General features: G+C 31.5%; 1 protein-coding gene across 2 annotated transcripts in view; it reads right to left on the bottom strand.

Annotated features, from left to right (window-relative positions):
* Window positions 1-2,994: 2,994 nt before the first annotated feature.
* The window catches only part of ara (araucan), a 699,589-nt gene continuing 692,855 nt past the window's right edge, over window positions 2,995-9,728 (bottom strand). For both annotated transcript variants that reach the window (XM_069845092.1, XM_069845093.1), the window contains exon 7: window positions 2,995-9,728. This exon is cut by the window's right edge and continues 1,638 nt beyond it. The gene's annotated coding sequence lies outside the window, so the exon portion shown is untranslated.

The raw sequence follows: 9,728 nt of genomic DNA, 5'->3' as shown, positions 1-9,728 counted from the left end.
TTAAAACGTTGTTAATCATCGTGTCTGTTTAGCTCAGTTGACTAACGCGTGTTGTTATAAAATCTTATAAACCCAAACGCAACTTCGTAGGTTCAAGTCTCCTCGCCTACCAAAAGGTAAATTATTGCAAATTAAAAAAAAAAAAACATGCAATGCACAAATTACGACGTAGTAGATAGAGAAAAGAGAAGGAGATTGAGTGTATGCATATTTAAGAAACGGTAATAAAGAAGTAGAGGTAGTGACATCTAGTAACTAATATATTAACTTCTTGAGTAATAGTTCAATGGAAAAGTATACGTGTGTACCCGGGTACTAGGAAAATACTAATGAACTGTGAGATAAAGTTCAAACTGTGAGGTAAAGTCTTTATCTCACTAGTGGAATAAAGTAATGTTGAATAAAAGCCTACTTTACAAACGCAAAAGTATTTAGTAAAGGCATGTTTTTCGTTATGGTCATGGATAAAGGAAATTTTAAATGTAGCCCAGTATAATAATAATAATAATAATAAACTGAACCTATGTTGTTTAAGGATCGAAACACAACATTCAGAGGAATAGGAACTTATGAAAATAGTATATCTCGAATTCCCTTAAACAAGATCACAGGAAAGGAATATTCATATATCAAAATTTGACAATAGAAATTAAAAATATTTGAAAACTATAATTAGTGTAAATAATACTAGTAATTTAATTAGTAGAAAGAATAATCTCCGGGAGCTTTAGTAAACATTTTCAACAAACTGAAGACTCAGAAGAATTTCTTAACCAAAGAACGTAAATGTTGCAAAGGCGTTACACTGTAAGGAATTGCTGGCAGTTGATTGAGATGTAGGCCTACTTTTTCTGAGCTGTAATGTATATTTAGTGAAAATTATACACTATCTACCAAAAAGTATTTGGGCACTGTTTTTGCCCCTTTAGAACCTCGTGGTACCACCTCTTGTTGCTATAACAGCAGCCACCCTGTCAGGCATGCTCTCCACTAGTTTGTGTAGGATATCCACTGGAATGCGTCGCCATTCCTTTTGCAACATGGCACTTAAAGAAATATTGAACTAATTTTTAGTATTTTACAAAGTTTTTGATATTATATAGACTACTAATTATTAGAAAGAGCAATTTCAGGCACAAAAATCTATTAACTATATTTTCAATTATGATTTTGAAATTTAAAAAATACACCAGTTCTAAGTAAGTGAACACCTACATTAAATCTTTAGAAGCTCAAGTAATATTAGATTAGTTGTGATGAATTTCTGCTTATATTATAAAATCGGACTAAGGATTTGTATTGATAAACTGCATCAGTTGCTTGACAAGATTACTTTTATTGCAAAGAAACCCTTAGCACAATGTTGCCGAGAGTGTCTAAATGACGTTAACCTATTTACAGATAGGTAGTGGAATCTCCTTTCAGTTCTCCAAAAATTTCTAACATCTACTGACGTCCAGGATTTTTTAAAATTGTGTTCCTTACTTTAGGTATCGTACACAAATCTACCAATGGAAAACAATGGCGTGTTCCCAGCTAAATCTTTATAATATATAATATATTCCGTCTCCCTTAAACCTCTGATCTTAATAGAGTAAAACAAAAGAGCTTCATAATTCGTAAAGACGTCAGTATTTATAAAATACGTAATATAGGCTATATTTAAAAGGAATGCTACAATATGTAGCTGTATTCAACATCAGACCATTTTTAGTCATCTTAAATGTTAATAGTTCGTAAACATTATTTATGAGCTTGTAGAATACCAACGTACTTACAAATTCTGAAAAAATAACCTTCAAGAACTTATACAAATGCTTGAAATTACGGGGCCTAATAATCATTGTTTGTATAGTGCGATCTGAACGTGAAGGCTAAATTCAATACACACTAGAGAACGATTTTGCAATCACTATAGCAACGTGACCTTCCTATGTAAAATATTTCTAAGAGGATTTTGTACGCGGTTTGCCTTGACCTAAAATACGACATTACGACAAGAAACTTTGCAGTTGAGTTTAACTCACAGTGCAGGAGAAACTTCATTAAGTTGTTGTCATTAGGGACTCAGAATTAATGTAAGGTAGGTGTCCCTGATATGGCCATGCTAAGGTTTGAGAATTTTTCTAGCCGCCATTTAAAAAAAAAAATGTAAACCACTTTTCTCTTACTCGTTCTCAGTCTAATGGACTTTCTTAAAACAATTTCCTTTCCCCATTAAAATAGCTTTAATAGTCCAAAAAGTCCCAAATTCCAAAAGTCTACCTAGTGGCCATATCAGGAACATGTGCACATGATATGGCCACCCTTGTTCCATGTTCTACAAATCGTGATTGTTTTCAGTTTGATAGCGCAGTTGTGCTAAAATTAAATAATTTTGGTGTAAAATTAATAAATATGACACTTAATAATCTTTTTTATAATTCAAAAGTGTAGTCAAAACAGGTTTTTCCATAAAAAATTAAGTTGTTTTTCTTAAAATACAAAATTTTTGCGTAATCCCAGCTATAAGGAATGTAAATTTGTCAGGTGAAAAAATAAAAGTGAAATGAACTTGATATGGCCATGGTGCATTTGATATGGCCATATCAGAAGCAGGTAAGCTTTCACGAAAATCGTTTGATTATGAACAACTCGTAAAAGATACGCCATCAACGACAACACCAATCAACAGAACATTAAAAACTGAATGGAAGACTATGGTTTTCATGAAACAAGTCTTTCAAAACGTGCATAAAACAAAGGAGACGTGCCAGAGAAAAATAAGAAGAGGTCACATGAAAACCGCAAAACAGGCAACTGACGCCATATTGCTCAACCTGACTGGATGGGAAACGATCAAGTGACATACCAGGATGCCCTTTCACTGGATGCTGCTGCAATTTAGCGGATTTTTTGGTTAACTAACTCACAATAGAGGGGTGGCCATATCAGGAACTTGGCCATAACAGGAGCACCCACCTTATTTCTAATTTTTTCTATGTGGCTCTGTTGTTTTATTTTTTTTTTTTAGTTCTATAATCCCTCTCTTTGTACAAATACCGCCATTTCGATTGAAAAAGTATACAATTTCTTCTATGCTGTAAAATTTATTGGATCATTCTCACCTCTCTTAACACAGTTTTAGTGTTTTAATTTGTCGTAAATAATTGTGTTCTGAGAACTGTATAATAAAGGTTATAGCTCCAATTTATTTTTTTTTATAATTGCCCAGAGGGGCAGGAAATTGAAGCCCGTCTCTACTTGAGAGAAATGTACACGCCACAGTTCGGCTGGATTATAAAACTCTGATTCCTTGTTCGTTTGCATCTGTTAAACGAAATACCAAAAAATATATATAACAGTGCAAAGTTAATTATGCCTATCCACACGAGAATTTAGAATTCCACAGTGACAGAGTTTCGAATAATAATCTCGTACATCTTAATATTACCCATCTCTGACATTTGGCAACCATTTATAGTTTCCATTTTCAGTGTCAAATTTTCCACAACTTATAGGCTTGAATATTTGCAAATATCAAGAAACAGCTAATGATCCTAAATTATTGTACAGTAGTAAAATATTCACTTAACTCGTTAAAAATTCCACTCTTTTAAAAATAATTTCATAGAATCCAAAAAACGTATTTGAAATATAGGCCTATACAGCGATTCTAAAGTTTAACTTGTATTTAAGAAGTTTATTCCTGAGGTTATTTTATACTTAAAATGCATGTGAACATGGGTGTAATTCAGAATAATTAACATTTTATAACAATTTGACCCTGAAGAGCAAAAAAATATAGTACAATTATTAATTACTAGCAAATTTAATGGAAACAGTTTAAATAAACTTGATTAAAATGGATGATTTTGTTAATTTTCTTAAAATAATTAATGTTAATTGAAATATTCTATATATTGTACAATACTGTTAACCCCTAAATTGGCAATGTATCTATATATATAATTTGAACTGGTAATGGAAATTACGGGAAAACGGCTGGACGGATTTTAATAAATGACCCCTCATTTTGAAGCTTGGAACTCGAAGTTTTTCGGAAAAATAGTAGTTTTCAGTGAAATGTCAATTTTTAAACATAATTTTCCTATTTTCCAAAATCCATCTGTCGTCAGTTTTGAGAACTAGCTAATAGCATTCACGGGCGACTTGATATTCCCTTCGCTTTTTTGTAAAGGAGAAGCGAAGCGAGCAACAAGTTTACTACAATAAACAATATTACACGAAGGCCATGATCTGCAAGAATGCTGACATATTTAGAGCTCAAATTAAATTGGTTATTAAAAACTTAACTTACTAAAAATAATTTGCAGGTTCGATTCTGTGGTGTGTAATTTTCTGGGTACAGCTGTGTACTGGATATTAAAAACTACAAAACTTGAGGATGTTTGATGACATTATTACTATTAGAAATGAAATATTATTGTAGTTAATGCCATGATGTGACTATTTTTCATTAATTATACATATTAATGCTTTATTGATGATATGAAATTGAAACGTTTTGGGGTTATATAAGTAGATGTAGAGAATAACTTAAATTAGATTTTGATTTCTATATTTTACCGAGTGGCGGCTATATAGTATATATGTTACTGAAAGCTATAAAACTTACGTAAGATAATAATATTATTAAAAATCAAATATTTTTATAATTATTAATCAAGTGGGTTGGGTCTTTTTCATATATTTAATGGTGGTGTGGTGTAGATATTTATATGCGTGGTTCTCTTCAGTATTGTCTCGAGAGAGAGTATCTTTCAGTGTTATGGAAGCAAATAACTTTCAGAATGTCTGGTACTCTTCATTGAAAATAAATCAGAAAAATGTTTATTTGAACGTCTAATGAACTTAGTTTGCAGGATTTGCTGCACAAGCCACTATTCCTTTAGAATACAACAGGTTAATAGGCTATATGCTATAATGTTAATGGAACAATAGAAAAAAAGTTGGTAGGAAAATTAATATTTCACAATACTATAATATTGCACAACATATAAAATATGGACACTGCGATAGTTGTTTTCTTTACAGTCCGACACGGTTAATAAACTAGTGTGAGAAATGAAGTTTTGCCAATTAATGGGTTAACTTCACGCCAATTAATTAGTACCTAATTATTTATTCAATAATTTATTGTCATTGTTGTGTGACTCCATTAAACGTAAACATATGTATTTTATTATTTTATACTTTCAACAGCCTATTGTACAATATGCTCTGTCTTTTTGGCAGCCTATTAATACAGTGAGCTGTTATCGTTTAGATAAATAAATAATAAGATGATTTGTTGCATGTATAACATGAACCTGCAAATAACTCGATTCCAACCGTGAGTCCAATAACAAATTTAGAAAGACGACCCAGCATGAACTTAAGGTAAAAGTCTTCAAGGGCTGTGAGGACAGCAGAGAAGTAATAATTAGGGAACTAAGGATTTAGACCTTAATTTTTCAGTTAATCTACTTCGTCTGTACAAAATATTTATTATTATAGTATTTATTTTGTAAAATGTCACTATCAGGATTTTATTTAAATATTAATCTTATTGGAACGAGCGAAAAATAAGAAAAAATGAGTTAAACACAATTTTGAGCAACTTTACCAAAGTAAAACTTAAATATTAATAAAATTGTTGAAATATCATTTGGAAATATCCCGAATAATTTAAAATTTTATTGTTTAAATACCGACAAAATCCTGCACGTAGCCCGAGTTAAAAATTTTCAGACGGAAAGACACTTTGTACGTTTGAAAACGTGAATTTCATACAGAAATTTAGGAAGGAGTTTAATGCAAAAGTGAAGAACTCCTAAATTTTCTTATCGACGGCTCAGTTCACAAGGGAAACACTTGAAATTTTGAAGTTTTGAGAAACTTGAATTTTAAAGCTTTATATTGCTGTGAAATATCAAAGAATCATTGAAATCACTCCAAATTATGTTAATGATATTTCATAATTTTCAATTATAGTGATGTTAACTGAATTTTTCACTTCCACTTGAAGTTTTAAAATTCAGTTTTCACAAAACTTTAAAATTTTGAGCTGTTTCCTTTTGAACTGGCCAACAAATAGGATAGCCTATAAAGTTAAAAAAAAACTCACAAAATTGCCTGCATACTTAGGCTAATATGATAAAGTAAAATAAAAAACAAATAAAAAATGCAGTTGTAATTTATGTTACCACGGCAACAAAGCGACAGATGAAATGTTCTTCTTGAAAGCAAAAGATATCCATGCTATGTATTAATAGTAGGCCTACATTATACAACGAGCCTATAATGGTAGTTATAGTCAAGTTTCATACGACTTTTTATGCTCGACCATATTTCTAACTTGAAATTATTCATAAGTATTCATGTTCTTCTTATCTGACTGAGGAGCGGAACTGACCTTGTACAATACCTCGTAAATTGTGAGATGTGCGCAGACGCGAAAGTATTGATTTTTTTCCGAGAAACAAATGTCGACATTGACCTTGATATAATCTAGAGAGTAAAATAAACATTAACCTTGAAATTGAATTAGACATTGAAAAACGAGATGACAAATTGAATTTACTTGAATATTATTTACAATTAACGCTAATTATTGTAGTAACAGAACTGACTTTATCTCAAATATAGGTGATTTATTGATTTATTGTTGTCTTTCGATTGCATATCCGAGAATAATCGATACTTGCGCTTTCATATTGCTACAATGGTATTTTCTGGAACACCTGACCTTGGTTTGGTGGAACACCTGACCTTTAATGAATAGATATACTTTAATGAGGTCCATCAAAGGGCTGCTACCAGGTGTATAATTACTACATTTCGGCATGGTCGAGCATAAAAGAAGTTTGTAACATAGTTCTATGATATATAAAAACTTCGCAATTCTTTTTTTTTATGTTTCATAACATTAAGTAAAACTATAAAAGATAAAGCTGCTGGATGTTTGTCTCCATGACAATACAGCGTCAAATTATTATACTCTACATTTTTCTTTTCGTTTTTGAGGCGGAATTCTAAGAAAAACAGCTTTATTTAAGGAAACTTTCAAAACAATTACTCTAAATATAATTAAAAATACGTTTGCTGATCAAGTTCAACCGAGATAAACTTTCTTTATTAATTTTCCACTTTTTTACTCATTTATACACTCCTGAATTGAGTAAGGGAGAACATCTACTTAATAGTATGCACCAATTCTAGTAAAATAGATCATTTTTACACATTAAGAATATTGTGTTATGGAGACGATTCTCTTTCTTTATGTTCTGTTATCTACATCTAATATATTCTCAACCAACTCATGTGTACGTGTGTGAAAAGTTCGTATGTAGTGTGTATGCATGTGTGTTTAGAAATACATTAACAGACATTAACAACGATGATGATGAGGACTATGTCTCCAATTATATTAATGGTATACCTTCGGAGGACCTTATTCCTGCAATTAAGTAAGGAAAAGAGCACAGCAAGACATTACAAAGGTATCCTTATGTACAGTTGCAGCAGTCATGTACAGCCACACTCAAAATATAGAACCCTCCAGGTTCATACGAGAGAGAGAGTAAAGAAAGTATTATAAGTAAGCTTGCATTGAATAACAGTGTGGCATGCATTAAAATAATAATACGTTACGTAGCAGAAAGTTTGAAAATGAAATCTTAATTACAAATAAACACCAACTTCAAATACATAATCACTATACCGGATGTAGACTAAAAGACTGGACAATTTTGGTAAAAAGAATGGATGGGTAATTGTATTGCAAATCCAGGTAACCAAAAAAAAATGTTTCACATTAATAGAACCAGATAAAGAAATAGTATATTATGCAACGAGCCTATAATGATAGTAATTAAGACGCGAGTATGTTTGTTTATGAAATGAGCGCAAGCGAGTTTCATAATTTTCATACGAGCGTCTTAATTATCATTATAGGCAAGTTTCATACGACTTTTTATGCTCGACCATATTTCTAACTTGAAATTATTCATAAGTATGGAAATTTCAAGCTATCTTAACCGATGGCTGTTAATTGGTTTAGATATCAATCCCAATAAATCCGTACTATTATTTTTCTCGCGGTATATCTGATGATATTTTTTTTTCTCCCTTTCTTAACTGTAAATGAGCACAAACGCTACCCAGGTGTAATTTTTTCTGACGTTTTGTATATTCGATACCCTAACCGTTTCAAATGTATATCATTTTATCTTTTAGGTGTGTTTCCAAATTATATGTAATACGCTTTGCCAAATCTTGCAACCTTTTCATAAGGGAAGCTAAATTTATTTATTTATTGATATTGTTATCTAAGTGAGGAGCGGAACTGACCTTGTGAAATAGCCTACCTCGTAAATTGTGAGATGTGCGCAGACGCGAAAGTATTTATTTTTTCCGAGGAACAAATGTCATTGGCCTTGATATAATCTAGAGAGTATAATGAACATTAATCTTGATATAACCTGGAAATTGAATTATACATTGAAAAGCGAGATGACAAATTGAATTTATTTGAATATTATTTACAATTAACGCTAATTATTATAGTAACAGAACATAACCTTCTGCAACAGTATTGTATTTCCAGCCTGACGTTTCGCTAGTTGTCTTTCGATTGCATATCCGAGAATAATCGATACTTGCGCTTTCATATTGCTACAATGGTGTTTTCTGATTGGTGGAACACCTGAAATTTAATGAATAGGTGTACTTTAATGAGGTATACCAAGTGTATAATTACTACATTTCGGCATGATCGAGCATAAAAATAATTAAATAACAGAATTCATATTAGAAAATTTTCGATGTTTCAAATTACGCCTAACAACGTTTCTAGCGCCTTATGGATGTTAACATTAGTCCTTCGATGCACATAAGTATTCCTCATCTAAGTCTTCGTAGATTGCAGTTTTCATATTACAATCAATGCACATATTAAAAATAAAATGTAGTAAATCTGCGTGTTGAAACACAACTCGTACAGTCCCAACCTGCCCTTATTTATGTCCATATACATTTGTAGATTGTGTCATCTGTATAGTCTTCTACATGAATAGATAAGACCGTTTAATGAAAATATTGAAATATCTCTATGTGAGCTCCTTCCACTCAGCCACGTTTGCATTTGATTTATTTCTACTTTGAGTTAAGACAACAAAGTGCTTTTTCAAACTTCTTTGTAATTTTATGTATAAATTGAAATATCTGCCTTCTTACTATATTATGTACGGCATGTTTTGGTAAGTACTGTCTCGCGAAACAGTGAGAATGGTTTGATACTGATATTTATAAAATATTTTGGCATAGAAATCCCATGAATGAAACATTTTAGCCATATGTTTAATAATATTATTGAACGATTATCTCTTTTACGTATATTAGAACGGATTTATGTATCATATTTTATATTAATATTTATGTTTAGAGTAGTATACGAAATATTAAACACACTGGATAAACAATTTCTTTTCGCTTTTCTCACGGATTTTCTTAATTCCACATGTAGGCTACCTACATCCAAGAAACACAGTTTTCTTTAATAAATTTCCTGTCTAGATGGTCTAGGGACGAGTGGGATTTCAGTTCGAAACTTGGATATCAAGCGTACTTTAGTGTAGTCAACTCGTGTGTGTTAGGAATATGCCCCTCTAGAAAGTAAGCGCAGATCTACTAGATCGCAGTACTGGTTCCTAGTGACTCACTTCCCAAAGAAAAGTAGAGTAAAA

This window comes from Periplaneta americana, chromosome 14 (genome assembly GCF_040183065.1).
Source record: "Periplaneta americana isolate PAMFEO1 chromosome 14, P.americana_PAMFEO1_priV1, whole genome shotgun sequence".
Taxonomy (NCBI): domain Eukaryota; kingdom Metazoa; phylum Arthropoda; class Insecta; order Blattodea; family Blattidae; genus Periplaneta; species Periplaneta americana.
The sequence above is the reverse complement of the archived record's forward strand: the minus strand, read 5'-3'. Positions and strand labels throughout refer to the sequence as shown.